Source organism: Arvicola amphibius, chromosome X (genome assembly GCF_903992535.2).
Source record: "Arvicola amphibius chromosome X, mArvAmp1.2, whole genome shotgun sequence".
Lineage (NCBI taxonomy): Eukaryota > Metazoa > Chordata > Mammalia > Rodentia > Cricetidae > Arvicola > Arvicola amphibius.
The window spans coordinates 116,479,093-116,495,795 of NC_052065.1; the positions used below are offsets into that span (position 1 = coordinate 116,479,093).

Consider the following 16,703-nt stretch of genomic DNA (forward strand, 5'->3'; position numbering starts at 1 on the left):
GTTTTTTCAGACAGGAAGGGCGGGAGACAAATGCTCACCAGGTCCTTCATGGAGCTCTACTGCCATCATGAGGATGGAGTTTCATAAGACACAGCACCACTGAGCTTCCTTCCCATGATTCTTAGCCATGGCGGAAGATGGTGACTACAGACAACTACAACAACTGTAGGGGCAGACTCGGGTTCCGTGACTTCTGTTCAGGCCCCAACAGAAACATGGATGTAGAGTTTTCTCACCAGAACCTGGAGAGGGAGTTGGCTTCCTGCCCTAGGACACAAGCTAATCGATTCCCTTTGCATGCTGAGCAGTGCAAACCCCGCCCCTTCACATCCTGTTCCTGATCTCATGACAGCTGTGCACTAGTAACTGGGCCCTCAATCAAGTTTACATTAAGGCTCTAAAATGAATCATGATTTCAGCCTGCATACAGAAAAAGGAAATGGTATGAGGCCAAAAATAAGAGTCCCCTCTCACTGACCCTCACCTTCAAAATGCCAAGAAGTAGCACTGAGTAAGCAATGTGCACATGCACAAGGAAATGTTTGAAACACTTTCCACATGATGGCAGTGTTGACCCATTGCAAGGAAAGATTTGAAAAAAATTAAAATACAAAAAAGAAAAGCAGAGTCCAGCAACTGTGGCAGCCCTATCTTCTACTTCAGAGAGAGCAAAAGTGATTTACTGTCAGCTTAGCCTCCATTTTAATTTTAGCTGAGTACCACAGCCACTAAATCTATTCCTTTATGAAAAACCACAATCAAAATACTAAAGACAAATCAAAAGAAGGGAAGAAGGAAAGGACATGGGACTGTTTGAAGCAGGACCTAAAGGGGAAGGAGATGCAGAGCTGAGGCGCCCACCTTCTCAGGGCTCCTCTGTTTTGAAGCAATCAGTGGTCAGTCAGTGATCAAGCCTTGAGTTTCCTCCTCTCCATCTGCATTCTACCTCCAGTGCCTATGCTAGTGTAGGATTGTCTTGTGCTCGAGGATAAATATTAGGCTCCGGTTCTATGTAGAATAAGAAAATGCAGCCAGTCAATCAAATCTAGAAACCAGCAAGCTGGATCTGTCTCATAATGATCTCAGAAGATTTAAAAACAAAAACAGAAAATCTTACAGATATGTATGTTTATACACATATATACAACATACATACATACACACAGACATTCACATACACTGCTTTTCAGTTTTCTTTTTTGTGGTATTCCGCTTTGTACAAACTGTGTCTCTGTGTGTAAGTGTTTCTTTAGCTCTCTTTTTTGTTTTGTTTTAGTTCAGTTTGGTTTTGTTGCTTCTTTTGAGACAGGATTTTTCTGTGTAACAGTCCTAGTTGCCCTGGAACTTGCATTTTAGAACAGGCTGACCTTGAACTCACAGAAATTTGCCTGACTCTGCCTCCAGAGTGCAGGAATTAAAGTTGAGCACCACCTCAGCCTAGTTAACTCCTTTTTCTCTTCGGTTGTTTGGTCAGAATCCAATTTGTTTGGGTTTAATTTCTATTATTATTAAGATGACATAATATTTAAAAGTATCTCACTTTGGAGTTATATAAAGTTGATTAGCACATAACATGGGAACACAACATAGAGATTTTGTACAGGTTCTAGAAGAAGGCTTTAGAAAGTTCATTTTTTCTCTAATAAATGGTGGAATCTGAAGTACGCAGGCTACATCAAATCACTGAAACATTTGATATTTACGATTGATTCGAATGCATTGAAAACATTGATTCGCATGCATTAAAATCATTCAGTAAAATGATTAATAAAACTATTACAGCAATGTAAACAGGTCTCCCTGTTAAGTATCTTTCTCCGCATTTCTATCCCGATAGGTAAGATTTACTGCCATGGATGTTTCTTCCAATATTAGGCATAAACTGTGTGTCTATTAGTTTGTCCACACAGTCACTCGTAGCAGGACATAAAACTTAAATGCCAGCCGGGTGGTGGTGGCAAAGGCCTTTAATCCCAGCACTCTGGAGGCAGAGGCAGGCAGATCGCTGTGAGTTCGAGGGCAGCCTTGTCTACAAGAGCTAGTTCCAAGACAGGCTCCAAAGCTACAGAGAAACCCTTTCTTGGGAAAAGCAAAACAAAATAAACAAAAAACCAACTCAAATGTCTAGGACATGCTGTGTAAGCAATGATCCCCTCATCTGTATCCATGGCACTGCAGGAGTTAACAGAATAATCCTTCGCTTGCCAATCTCTCAGCATAACTTTATTATGCAAAACCAACAAGAAATTAACGGGACCAAAAGTGTAAGAAAACCTTCAGTGTCAGGCAAGGGTAAAAACGAAATGTCATAATGAAAGAAATATCTTCTGCTAAATGTAGGTCTCAATTTGACTGAACAAGAAAAACAAGACACTAGTTCTTAGAAGTAGACAAAATTCCACAGGGCAATCTTCTTTGGGCCTTTTGTCTCTGGGTGGCGTTTTTTCAGACTGGAAGGGCGGGAGACAAATGCTCACCAGTCTCACTCATGGAGCTCTACTGCCATCATCAGGATGGAGCTTCACAACTCACAGAGCCACTGAGCAGCGCTTCCTTCCCATGATTCTTAGCCATGGCGGAAGATGGCGACTGCAGACAACTACAACAACTGTAGATGCCAACTCGGGTCCCGTGACTTCCATACAGACACCAACAGAACCATGGACTGTAGAGTTTTCTCACCTGAACCTGCAGAGGGAGTTGGCTTCCAGCCCTAGGACACAAGCTAATAGATTCCTATTTCAAGCTGAGCAGTGCAAACCTCGCCCCTCCACTTCCTGTTCCTGGACCTCAGGACAGCTGTGCACTAGTAAGTGGGCCCTAGGACACTAAGGTCTGTATTAAGTCTCTGAAGGATCCCATGATTCCAGTCTGCCTACACAAAGGAGGCGAGGCTAGGGGAGGCCATTGAAGAATCATGGTGCCCCTCACTGTCAAAAATGGCTAGAAACAGGCTTGAGGAAGAGGTGCGTGCATGTGCAAGGATAAAAGAAAGACCTTCCACATGATGGCAGTGTTGCCCCATTGCAAAGAGGGCTACATTTATGCATTGCTCTGCTGCCCTGCTTCATGTCTGAAAAATACAAAAGGGATTGCTGTGAAATAGTCTAGTTTGCGTTTTCGTTTTCTTCCTCCGTTTGTATAAAGAATCTCCCTGACGACCCAGACCTACCTGCAAGTCAGACCATAGTACATTCTCTACCTAAGTCTAACACAGAAGTCAGGCTCCTCCTGCCCTAGCTCCCTGTCCTTGCAATCCACCTAAACAAAAGGTTTCATTCAATGCCCCTGGCCCTCGCCAGATGGCTTTTTGTTATTCATCTGTGTATTTCTGCCCAGAAGTTTAGGTTCTAGGCTTTGTTGTTGTGAAAACTGGGAGACATTCCAAGCACAGCAGGAAAAGAATGCTCTGAGACTTCTAAATTCAGTGGCAAGAGGAAGGCATCTCTGTTCCTACAGATATATTTGCAAGGGATGCCTTTTCTAGACTCAGTAATCCTTACCATAGCTAACATGGGCTGATATATTTCCATTTATACTCTTCATAGAAATCAACGTGAACTTATTGTCAAAAATACAAACTGAAATCTTCAATCCCATTAAATTCTTTTTCTCCTTTTTTATTTTATTATAAAAGAGTTTCTCAGCCCAGGCTGACTCCATGTAGCCTTAGCATGACCTGAAACTTCTGGTGTTCCTTCCCGGGCCTTCTAGTGCTGAGTTACTGACTAGCTCCACTGTTGAAGTGCCTTAGTATCAAACACAGGGCCGCATGGATGTGAGGCAAGTCTCTACCCATTAGCTTCAACAGTTCAGTCATCATTTGTCACACTTGTACACAGATTTGTAAAAACAAAGCAGTGCTTGTCAAAGGGAAATACTAAAATGCAAAGGGCCATATGAAAATAAGCACTCAAGAACTCTCTACTTCCATGTCTATTGTTGTAGTCATGACAAAGTCTAAGATTTTAATAGAAAATAGCCCCAGACTATAAAATCAGGACATGTAACTGCTTCAGTAATCAGACTATCTAGAGAATACTAACATACACAGGTTCTCCGAGGCCCAAAAGGCCTCTTCCAGGCCAGTTCAGAGAGGCCTTGCCCTAAGAATAGGCAGGAACCTGGAATGGTGCTGTGAGCGTGGAAACTATTATTTCATGGCGGTGTAGAGTCCTAGCTAGGTGCACAGAGCCACTGCTGGAGAGTACTTCTACCCTTCTTGTGTGAAAAAAATGCCAACCAAGGAGAAAGTCGCCAGGAAATACAGCTGCCATGCATTTTGCCCAACTTGAAGGACCAGCTTACCTTACTGTGAACTGGCTCCCTGGATGTTCTACATAAACACAAACCTTGAGCTTACCCTACCACTTCCCCACTATGCATGCGTTCTTAAATCATCCCCCACCCTGTTAATATATGGGTATGTACTTTCCACTGAGTAGTTCAAGCTCACCAAATTCTTGGATCCTGTCTAAATTGAAGAGGGAACTTTCGGTCCTGAAAGATCAGATTTAGCCACGAGTTGGCATCACCACCTCCTCTTTTACCAGGTTATCTTCACAGGCCACACTCTAGACCACAACTACTTTTCATGATCTGTGTTGAATTGCTGGCAACTTTGTCAAAGGATCTAAGAAGAAAAAGAGACAGCTCACATGAGTCAATGCATTACAACCTGTGGGCCACGCATATGGTATGAATTTCCACCAGGAGAGACACCTCACTCATCTGTCAGTTCGTCATTGAAAATAAAAACGACAACAAAACACATTCCTTTGCTATGAAGCATTGTTCAATTACTTTTATTTTTTTTAAATTGTGTACACAGCATCTGCCTACATGTAGCCCTGCAGGCCAGAAGAGGGCACCAGATCTCATTACAGATGGTTGTGAGCCACCAGGTGGTTGCTGGGAACTAAGCTCAGGACCTCTGAGAAAACAGTCAGTGCTCTTAACCCCTGAGCCATCTCTCAGCCCCTGTTCAACTACTTTTAATTATCTTCATTTGCTTATGGTGTATGCATGTGTGTGTTAGTTTATCCCTGAAGTATCAGACCTACCCAGTGTTTAAGAAATACTGTTTGCTTAAATATCAGCCTGATAATCAACTGAAAGCCCTTTGCATGATTATCTTTCAGTGTTTTAAATAGACAAATGTAGAAGGTGTGGCGGGCCTGCTTTTTGTCCTGCCTGGCCACCTGGCTTGATTTATACCCCATATAACAACACACAAATTGTGTTCGTTTAAACACTGCCTGGCCCATTATTTCTAGCCTCTTATGGGCTACTTCTCACATCTTGATTAACCCATATCTAATAATCTGTGTAGCACCACAAGACTGTGGCTTACCAGGAAGATTCTTACCTACGTTCATCTCGGGCCAGAGCTTCATGGCGTCTGCCTGACTCTGTTTTCTCTCTCCCAGCATTCTGTTCGGTCTACTCCACCTATCTAAGCTGCTGTCCTATCAAAAGTCCAAGGCAGTTTCTTTATTAACCAATAAAAGTAACAAATAGACAGCAGACCCTCCCATATCATTTCCCCTTTTTCTGCATAAACAAAAAAGAAAGGCTTCAAATTTAACATAGTAAAATTACATATAACAAAACATTTAATAAGCAAGAATTATAATTACAATATTTAGATATGTTTTATTTTTTGCCATAACAAAGGAAAACTATAACTATAACCATTTTTAATTCTATCAAAGACTCCAGAAGGATATAATATTACATAAGTAAATAAGAAATAAGCAACATGCAAACTCTAGAAATGACAGAGACATCTCGCTGCCTCGACAGTCACCCAAAGTTCCTCTGTACCATTTCGGCATCCATCTTTAGCCTTCAGGCCCATAGTATCTAGCAGACATTTCCATGAATCAGGAAATTTTAAAACAGTTTAGTGACTTTTTTATGTATCCTGTACAATGTCTCACAGACTCTTTTATGAATCAGGAACCCCAAAAGACCATCTCACATTTAGGCAAGTTCAGTAGTCCTCTCTCTGTGTCCAGTTTATGCAACAGTACAGGCAAGAGCATTTTCTTACCCAAATGGCTATCAAACCCCATAAGTAGACTCTTTGATGCCCATCGTCCTCTTGAAGTAGATTGGTGCTGCCAGGAGCAGACATGTCTCATTGTCAAGAAAAGCCCTAAGTTATTAAAATATTTAAATGCCATATTTTATAGTCTTAGAAAGATATGAAGAATGTCTATCTAACTGAAATATATCTCTACATACCTAGGAAATCAAACATGACTACAAGCTTGACTATTATTGATGATTATCCATTAACCTATATTTTTAATTATACATTACATTTTTAAATGAGCTACATAATCACAATACCTTAATCAAGATCAGAAATACGTATATATAACAAAATTGACCTGAAACTTGTATTAATAAGATTTATACCAATGTAAATTATTTATACCTACATCAAGTCCCCCTTTAAATGTAAAAGAACATTTCTAAACAATATTTGGGAATATTGGCACAGTTCTTTTGGCAGGTGTATCAAAAGGCCAAGACAGTTTCTTTATTAACCAATGAAAGTAACACACAGACAGAAGACTTTCCCACATCAGACATATATTTGCTTCTTTGTAAAGTTTTCTGAAAATAAACTGCAAATTAAGGTATATGCTGTAGTTTGAAAAACACCAGGTATCTGTTGTAGCAACACGTGAAGTAACTATAATCACACCTTAACATGTGTAAATATTTACTATCTCCTTCCCTTTTGAAAGTTGACCTACATTTATCTATTTTATGCATGTGAACACATGCAGGAATCTGCTTTCTTCTACTATTTGATTTCCAGATATAAGATTCATGTACTCAGGCTTGGAAGCAAGTACGTCTACCATCTCAACAGCCCAGTATCCATATTTATATAAATAAACACAAATATATGACACTGACTATCCTATATCATGAACATAGTTAATAATGTAGCACACATGCAGGACAATACCTTAATGTAAATGTTTTCTTGCACTGTAACTCAGTACACACTGAAGACAGTGGAGAAGAGAAATTTCTGTATTATTTCAGTTTCAATATACATAAAAATAATAGACATATATCTTAAGATAAACTATAAGATATTAAAGATATATTTAAAATAAGCTATGAGACATATATCTTTTTAAAACTTTTCAATCATCCATACATCTACCATTTAAATTTTGAATTTCTTATAACTTAAGAAGTTCATATATTCTTAGACATTCCTTAGGATTGCTCCTAGATATTCACTGACTTGATAGTAAGGGTGGCTGAGGACTAACAGTACAACACAGTGGCCTATGTGATAGGCAGGGGAAGCAATCTACTAAGCCACAAATCAGAAACAATGCGAGTTGATTTCATTTTAAAATTTCTTTTCTTTAAAGTACTTGAGTGCAGTGTAGGGGACTTTATTATTTATTTATTTTAAGATTTATTTATTTATTTATTATGTATACAACACAGCCTCAATGTATGCCCACACGCCGGAGGAGTGCCCAGAAGAGGGGCCAGATCTCATTACAGATGGTTGTGAGCCACCATGTGGTTGCTAGGAATTGAACTCAGGACCTCTGGAAGAGCAGCCAGTGCTCTTAACCTCTGAGACATCTCTCCAGCCCTCATTCTGAAATTTCTATGTATCATTGTTTCCCTTCTAGGAATGTATGTACACCAAATGAGTATTTTTATTCCAAGAACTCAGAAGAGGAAATCTCATGCTGCGGAAATGGAGTTACAGATAGGTGTGAGCTACCATGTACATGATGGGTCTTGATCCTGAGGTCTCTACATGCTCTTAATTGCTAACTAGCTAACTAGACCCTTGAAGCTCACCTTATATCTCTGGTACAGTTACAATGAAGTTAGGTCATAATAACATCAGCACCAGGCAAAAAACCATAGTAAAGGATGACTTGATCTTACTTGTCCTTATATCCTCAAAGGACTATACGCTCTGCTATAAAAGATATTTGCACATCCATGCTACTGCTGCATCATGGCCTACAGCTAAGAAATGGAACAACCATAAATACTCATCAACAGATGAAAGAAAATATAGTCTACACGATGAGTGAAATTTTAATCAGCCACGAAAGTAAACAAAATCGTGAACTGAAGGAAAATAGAGACAAAATGTCAAATAAAATAAGGTAAGCTCAGAAAGACAAAAACCGTATTATCTTTCTCATATGGGGAAACTAGACTTAAATTTGTGTGCACAATTCCTATTTCGTTATAATTGCTGTAAAGTTTATAATCCAGCTTCAAGTTAAGAGTTATAGAAGAAAAGACAGTTTTATTAAGATATTATACTTTAATACAATGAGATTTTACCTGCAGATAACTCAATAAAGTCATTAGAAAGACTAATTTTACTTCTCTAATGACTAGAGGAATCAGATGTCCATTACCAACATCAAATCACTAAAACCATTTTATTTTCCAATGAACTGTCTTGGCCTCCAATATAGATTCACACACACATGAAAAACACTCAGGAAAACATTAATAACATTATTAAACTATAATAATTATATCCCATTGTTTTCTACAATACCATTTTAATCATATTATTTGTGAAAACAGCAACCATGGATATTTCTTATAATATTAGAAATCAGTAATGTTCTGTTGCAAGGCCTATACAGAAAGTAGCTCCTCAGCCCACCCCACCCCTAGTCTAGGACATGGAACCCAACCAAGCATTCAACACATCATTGATAGCCACTGCCCTGCACATGCCAACTTCAAGGAACTTTGCTCCTAAACCTCATAGAACATCCTCACTGCACAAAAATTACAGAAAATAAATACTACCAAAACTTTAAATAGCGCTAGATGCCTGGACTAAACAAAACTAAAAAAATTGTTATAAAACAATTATAAAGACAGGGTAAATATGCTACAGAACTGAGGTTGAACAGTTCCATTACCTTTGCTAGATTAAGGCCTCAGTTTGGCTTCATCTGAAAATCAAAACAAAATACTTTGCCAATGACTCACATCTAGGCAAACCTCAAAGCACCCACTTTTCTGGGTCCTTTGTCTCTCTGGGTGGCGTTTTTTCAGACAGGAAGGGCGGGAGACAAATGCTCACCAGGTCCTTCATGGAGCTCTACTGCCATCATGAGGATGGAGTTTCATAAGACACAGCACCACTAAGCTTCCTTCCCATGATTCTTAGCCATGGCAGAAGATGGCAGTTGCAGACAACTACAACAACTCGGGTTCCGTGACTTCTATTCAGGCCCCAACAGAAACATGGACTGTAGAGTTTTCTCACCAGAACCTGGAGAGGGAGTTGGCTTCCTGCCCTAGGACACAAGCTAATAGATTCCTATTGCAAACTGAGCAGTGCAAACCCCGCCCCTCCACATCCTGTTCCTGATCTCATGACAGCTGTGCACTAGTAACTGGGCCCTCAGTCAATCAAGTTTACATTAAGGCTCTAAAATGAATCATGATTTCAGCCTGCATACAGAAAAAGGAAATGGTATGAGGCCAAAAATAAGAGTCCCCTCTCCCTGACCCTCACCTTCAAAATGCCAAGAAGTAGCACTGAGTAAGCAATGTGCACATGCACAAGGAAATGTTTGAAACACTTTCCACATGATGGCAGTGTTGCCCCATGGCAAGGAAAGATTTGAAAAAAATTAAAATACAAAAAAGAAAAGCAGAGTCCAGCAACTGTGGCAGCCCTATCTTCTACTTCAGAGAGAGCAAAAGTGATTTTAATTTTATCTGAGTGCCACAGCTAGTAGCTCTGTTCCTTCAAGAGAAACCACCATTAAACAGTAAAGACAAATCAAAAGAAGGGAAGAAAGAAAGTACATGGAACTGATTGAAGCAGGACCTAAAGGAGAAGGACATGGAGAGCTGAGGGGCCCACCTTCTCAGGCCTCCTCTGTTTTGAAGCAGTCAGTAGCCAGTCAGTGATGAAACCTTGTGTTTCCTCCTCTCCATCTGCATTCTACCTCCAGTGCCTATGCTGGTGTAGGACTGTCTTGTGCTGGAGGTTAAATCTTAGGCTCCGGTTCTACGTAGAATAAGAAAATGCAGCCAGTCAATCAAATCTAGAAACCAGGAAAGCTGGATCAGTCTCATAATGAACTCAGAACATTTAAAAAACAAAAACAGAAAATATTACAGATATATATGTATATACAAATATATATAACATACATACATACATACACACACATGTACACAGACATACACATACACTGGTTTTAGTTTTTGTGGTATTCCGGTGTGTACAAACTATGTGTCTCTGTGTGTAAGTGTTTCTTTAGCTTCCTTTTTTGATTTGTTTGGTTTTAGTTCAGTTTGGTTTTGGTGATGAGCACCACCACAGCCTAGCTAGTTCCTTTTTGTCTTTGGATCTAGAAGCAGACTTTAAAAGGTTCATTTTTTTTATCTACTAAATGGTGGAATCTGAAGCTTCTTCCTGAAGCATAAGTGAACAAAACCAGAGACCAACAGTCACACAATATGCAGAAAGTGACATACTTTAAAATACTCAACCCAAAGAAAGAAAGAATGTAAGAAAGAAGGAAGGAAGGAAAGAAGGAAGGAAGGAAGGAAGGAAGGAAGGAAGGAAGGAAGGAAGGAAGGAAGGAAGGAGAAAAAGAACAAAGTCTTCATGCCCCCCCCCCCAACAGGGCTCAGGAACTCTCAGAAGAGAAGATCGATAGAGTGGTTTAAGAGTCAGAGGGGATGGAGGACACCGCTAAGGCCTTCTGGACACAACATGGCTACAACACATATCAACCCAGACGCTGAGGCAGCATGCACAAGGCCTTCATGGGACTCCTCAAGATGGGGCCCTGGAGCTGAAAGGAGAAGTTGACACACAATTCCAACCCTAAACCAAAAACTATTTCCCACTGACAGCCAGTTGGAAATACAAAATTCGCTTTCCTCAAGGGAAGCACACTGAGGAATCAAACTACTCTTGAAGCCAGGCCTCATATTTAGTAGTGGGAGGCCACCAAAAAGTAAATTTAATGACATTTGGAGTTTCTTTCTCATAATGATCTCAGAGCATTTATAAAACAAAAACAGAAAAGCTTACAGATATATATGTATATATGTGTGTGTGTATATACATATAACATACAGACAGACAGACAGACAGACAGACAGACACACACACTGGTTTTCAGTTTTGTTTTGTGGTATTCCTGTGTGTACAAACGTGTGTCTCTGTGTGTAAGTGTTTCTTTAGCTCCCTTTTTTGTTTTCTTTTAGTTCAGTTTTGTTTTGTTGCTTCTTTTGAGACAGGATTTCTCTGGAACTTTCATTTTAGAACAGGCTGACCTTGAACTCACAGAAATTTGCCTGACTCTGCCTCCAGAGTGCAGGAATTAAAGATGAGCACCACCCCAACCAGCTAGTTCCTTTTTGTCTTTGGTTGTTTGGTCAGAATCCAATTTGTTTGGGTTTAATTTATTATTATTATTTAAATGTCATGTAATATATAAAACTACCTCACTTTGGAATTATAGAAGTCTAAAAGTTGATTAGCACATAACATGTGAACACAACAGAGATTTTGTACAGGTACTAGGAGCAGGCTTAGAAAGTTCATTTTTTCTCTAATAAATGGTGGAATCTGTACGCCGGCAACATCAAATCACTGAAAACATTTGATATTACAACTGATTCAAATGCATGGAAAACATTCAGTAAAATGATTAATAAAACTATTACAGCAATGTAAACAGGTCTCCCTGTTAAGTATCCTTTTCCGCATTTCTATCCCGATAGGTAAGATTTACTGCCATGGATGTTTCTTCCAATATTAGGCATAAACTGTGTGTCTATTAGTTTGCCCACACAGTCACTCGTAGCAGGACATAAAACTCAAATGCCAGCCGGGTGGTGGTGGCAAAGGCCTTTAATCCCAGCACTCTGGAGGCAGAGGCAGGCAGATCGCTGTGAGTTCGAGGGCAGCCTTGTCTACAAGAGCTAGTTCCAGGATAGGCTCCAAAGCTACAGAGAAACCCTTTCTTGGGAAAAGCAAAACAAAACAAACAAAAAACCAACTCAAATGTCTAGGGCATGCTGTGTAAGCAATGATCCCCTCATCTGTATCCATGGCACTGCAGGAGTTAACACAATAATTCTTCCCTTGCCAATCTCTCAGCATAACTTTATTATGCAAAACCAACAAGAAATTAACAGGAGCAAAAGTGTAAGAAAACCTTCAGTGTCAGGCAAGGGTAAAAACGAAATGTCATAAATGAAAGAAATATCTTCTGCTAAATGTAGGTCTCAATTTGACTGAACAAGAAAAACAAGACACTAGTTCTTAGAAGTAGACAAAATTCCACCCGGCAATCTTCTTTGGGCCTTTTGTCTCTGGGTGGCGTTTTTTCAGACCGGAAGGGCGGGAGACAAATGCTCACCAGTCTCACTCATGGAGCTCTACTGCCATCATCAGGATGGAGCTTCACAACTCACAGAGCCACTGAGCAGCGCTTCCTTCCCATGATTCTTAGCCATGGCGGAAGATGGCGACTGCAGACAACTACAACAACTGTAGATGCCAACTCGGGTCCCGTGACTTCCATACAGACACCAACAGAACCATGGACTGTAGAGTTTTCTCACCTGAACCTGCAGAGGGAGTTGGCTTCCAGCCCTAGGACACAAGCTAATAGATTCCTATTTCAAGCTGAGCAGTGCAAACCCCGCCCCTCCACTTCCTGGAGCACTACTAACTGGGCTCTAGGACACTAAGGTCTACATTAAGACTCTGAAGGATCACAAGACTCCAGTCTACTACACAACAAAAGTAGAAAACGGAAGAAAGCAAGGCTGGGCCATTTGAGAATCAATTTGACCCTCACTTTAAAATATGGCTAGAAATAGGCTTGAGGATGCAGGGCATGCATGCGCAAGGATAAACGAAACACAATCCACATGATGGCACTGTTGCTCCACTGTAAAGAACATGCATCGCTCTGTTCAGCCTTTCCTATTTGAAAAACAACTACGATACAAACAAATAAAACCAAAGCAGAGTCCAGCAATATGTCAGCCCTGCCTTCTTCCTTCAGAAAGACCAAAAGTGATTTACTGACATCTTAGATTCCATTTTAATTTAATTGAGTGCCACAGCTAGCAGATCTGTTCCTTCATCAGAAACTACCATCAAAACACTAAAGACACAAACCCAGAGGAGGGAAGAAGGAAAGTCCATGGAAACTGAGGCGGGGGGGGGGGGGGGGGGGGGGGGGGGGGGGACGGGGTGTGGGGGGCGGGTTATGGAGTGCTGAGGGGCCAACCTTCTCAGGCCTCCTGTTTTGAAGCAGTCAGTAGCCAGTCAGTGATCAAACCTTGAGTTTCCTCCTCTCCAGCCGCATTCTACCTCCAGTGCCTATGCTGGTGTAGGATTGTCTTGTGATCAAGGAGAAATCTTAGGCTCCGGTTCTAGATAGAATAAGAAAATGCAGCCAGTCAATCCAATCTAGAAACCAGGAAGGCTGGCTCTCTGCCAGATTCACTTCACAGATTCCCAGGGAACCAACCCACATCCTGATCTAGGAAATAGGACTTGGGTGTGCAGCTGGAGGTTGACCAGCTGCTGTGATGACCTAGCTAGGTCTCAAGGTTTAATGCTCCATAGTATTGAAGTGATGCATATATTGAAAGAACAATAAGTTCCACTCAGAGAGATCACAGAGTTGGATCTATAAACTTCTGTCCTATAAATAACACTAAATATCTAATAAATTTCCATCTAAATTGGACTATTATATGCATAGCTCCTCAAAGCTTTCTTTTTGGGGAAAACTTGGAGGTTACACACAGTAAACATGGATATCAAGGAAAGTAGGGAGGAAAACTGCAAAATGAAAATGTGCACTACTTCATGTAAAACATTCTCAAAAGACATTTTTTAACTGATATTTTTCAATATGGATTTGTGAGAAGTTTTCTTCAAAGCCATACAACGTTTCAAAGGCCTTTAGTTGGAAGCCAGGTATGTTGGTGCAGGCATCTCTGAATCTTTTATGTTAAGTCACCCCCTCAAAGTAGTAAGTGGGTTTGTTTCCTACCACTGAGCATGCCACATCACATCCAATTCCCTGTCCCAGCCTCTTAGGTGGGGCCTGTCTCTCCTTAGGAAGTCTTTCCTTGAGGGATCAGACAACTGAAGGAGAGCAAAGGATACACTGGATAGGAGACGTCAAGGTATCTTTACTTGTAGAAGATGACAGTAGACAGAAGTCATCCTGAAAATTCCACTAGGAAACGCCTAAACCTGATAAACACTTTAAGCAAAGTGGCTAAATACAAAGTATAGTCACAGAAATCAGTAGTACTAAATGAATGTCAGGTGCCTAGGGCATGCTAAGTAAGCAAGGAACCCCTCATGTACAGCCGTTGCACAGCATGGGGTAACATAATTCTTTCCTCCTCAATCTCCTAGCAAAACCAGTAACAAATTAATGTGACCAAATTTTTAAGAACACCTTGGGCATCCGGCAAGAGTAAAATTAAGAGTTATAAAGAATGAAACACGCTCCACATAACAAAAAGAATCCTAAGACCTCTGCTAAGTTTAGGTGTCACTTTTGATGAAAGTGGAAAACAAGACACAAAAAAATTGGCTTTCAGATTGCTCGGGGCTGGGCAAGACTCTAAGCAGCCATCTTCTATGGGCTTTTTGTTCTGGGTGGCGTTTTTTCAGACAGGAAGGGCGGGAGACCAGCGCTCACCAGATCCTTCATGGAGTTCTACTGCCATCAGGAGGATGGAGTTTCACAACTCACAGTGCCACTGAGCTAACCTTCCTTCCCATGATTCTTAGCCATGGCGGAAGATGGTGACTACAGACATCTACAACAACTGTAGATGCAGACTCGGGTTCCGTGAGTTCTGTTCAGACACCAACAGACACATGGACTGTAGAGGTTCTCACCAGACCCTAAAGAAGGAAGAGCTTCCTGCCCTAGGGCACGGACTAGTAGTCCAGTGCATATTCCCACCAATCCAATTAGGGTTCCTGAACCTTGGGAAGCTGTGCACTAGTAACTGGGCCCTCAGTCAATAAAGTTTACATTAAGGCTCTAAAATGAATCATGATTTCAGCCTGCCTACAGAAAAAGGAAGAAAATGGTATGAGGCTAAGAATTAGAGTCCCCTCCCCCTGACCCTCACCTTCAAAATACCTAGAAGTAGCATTGAGTTAGCAATGTGCGCATGCACAAGGGAATGTTTGAAACATTTTCCACATGATGGCAGTGTTGCCCCATTGCAAGGAAGGTACCAGGCATACATCTCTGTCCCTGCCTTCCCGATTTGAAAAAAACTACAATACAAAAAATAAAGCATAGTCCAGTAACTGTGTCAGCCCTGACTTCTTACTTCGGAGAGAGCTAAAGTGATTTACTGGCAGCTTAGCTTCTACTTTAATTGTATCTGACTGCCACAGCTAGTAGCGCTGTTCATTCATCAGAAACCACCATTAAACACTAAAGACAAAAATCCAAAGAAGGGAAGAAGGAAAGTACATGGAACTGATCAAAGAAGGAGGGAAAGGGAAGGAGATGAAGAGCTGAGGCACCCACCTTCTCAGGCCTCCTCGGTTTTGAAGCAGTCAGTTGCCAGTCCGTGGTCAAGCCTTGAGTTCTTCTCCAGCCGCATTTTACGTCCAGTGCCTGTGCTGGTGTAGGATTGTCTTGTGCTTGAGGATAAATCTTAGGCTCCGGTTCTAGATAGAATAAGAAAATGCAGCCAGTCAATCCAATCTAGAAACCAGGAAGGCTGGCTCTCTGGCAGATTCACTTCACAGATTCCCAGGGACCCAACCCACATCCTGATCCAGGCAACAGGACTTGGGTGTGCAGCTGGAGGTTGACCAGCTGCTGTGATGACCTAGCTAGGCCTCAAGGTTTAATGCTCCATAGTATTGGAGTGATGCATATATTGAAAGGATGATAAGTTCCACTCAGAGAGATCAGAGTTGGATCTATAAACTTTTGTCGTATAAATAACACTAAATATCCAATAAATTTCCATCTAAATTGGACTATGTTATACATAACTCCCCATACCTTTATTTTTGGGAAAACTTTGGAGGTGAGAGTAACACGCAGTTTTAATCTCACTGTAAGCATGGATATCAAGGGCAGTAGGGAGAAAAACTGTAAAATGAAATTTTGCACTACTTTAAGTAGAACATTCTCAAAAACAAAATTAAGTGATATTTTCCAAACAAGCCACACACAAACACACACAAAGGGATTTCAGAGTACTTAGAGATGGGCAAAACTCCTGGCAGCCCTGTTTTATGGGCCTTTGTCCCTCGGTGGCATTTTATATATATTTTTTCAGAGAGGAAGGGAGGGAGACGGGCACGCACTAGCTCCTTCATGGACCTCTACTGCCATCATCCGGATGGAGTTTCACAACTCACAGGGCCACTGAGCTTCCTTCCCATGATTCTCAGCAATGGCAGAAAATGGTGATTGCAGAAGCTAAAACTGTGGGTGCTCACTTGGGTTTCTGTGACTTCTATTCAGGCCCCAACAGAATCATGGACTGTAGAACTTTCTCACCTATTTCAAGAACCTGGAGACTGGGGCGCCTTCGAGCCCTAGGACACCAGCTAGTAGATTCCTATTGCAAGCTGAGCAGTGCAAACCCCGCCCCTCCACTTCCTGTTC

The 16,703-nt window shown here is 41.1% G+C and overlaps 1 long non-coding RNA gene across 18 annotated transcripts in view; it reads right to left on the bottom strand.

Annotated features, from left to right (window-relative positions):
- LOC121677036 overlaps positions 1 to 16,703 on the bottom strand; it is a 60,229-nt gene that overhangs the window by 9,718 nt on the left and 33,808 nt on the right. For 7 of the 18 annotated variants that reach the window (XR_006020690.1, XR_006020704.1, XR_006020703.1 and 4 more), the window contains 6 exons: positions 15,606 to 15,748; positions 13,317 to 13,461; positions 9,914 to 10,060; positions 4,457 to 4,633; positions 862 to 1,008; positions 39 to 193 (listed from right to left, as the gene is read on the bottom strand). This is a non-coding gene — a long non-coding RNA (uncharacterized LOC121677036). Of the gene's footprint in view, positions 1 to 38; positions 194 to 861; positions 1,009 to 2,209; positions 2,714 to 4,456; positions 4,634 to 9,245; positions 9,264 to 9,913; positions 10,061 to 12,489; positions 12,671 to 13,316; positions 13,462 to 15,605; positions 15,749 to 16,703 lie in introns of those variants that run through there. The other 11 variants (XR_006020693.1, XR_006020698.1, XR_006020700.1 and 8 more) reach the window with 10 other exon arrangements.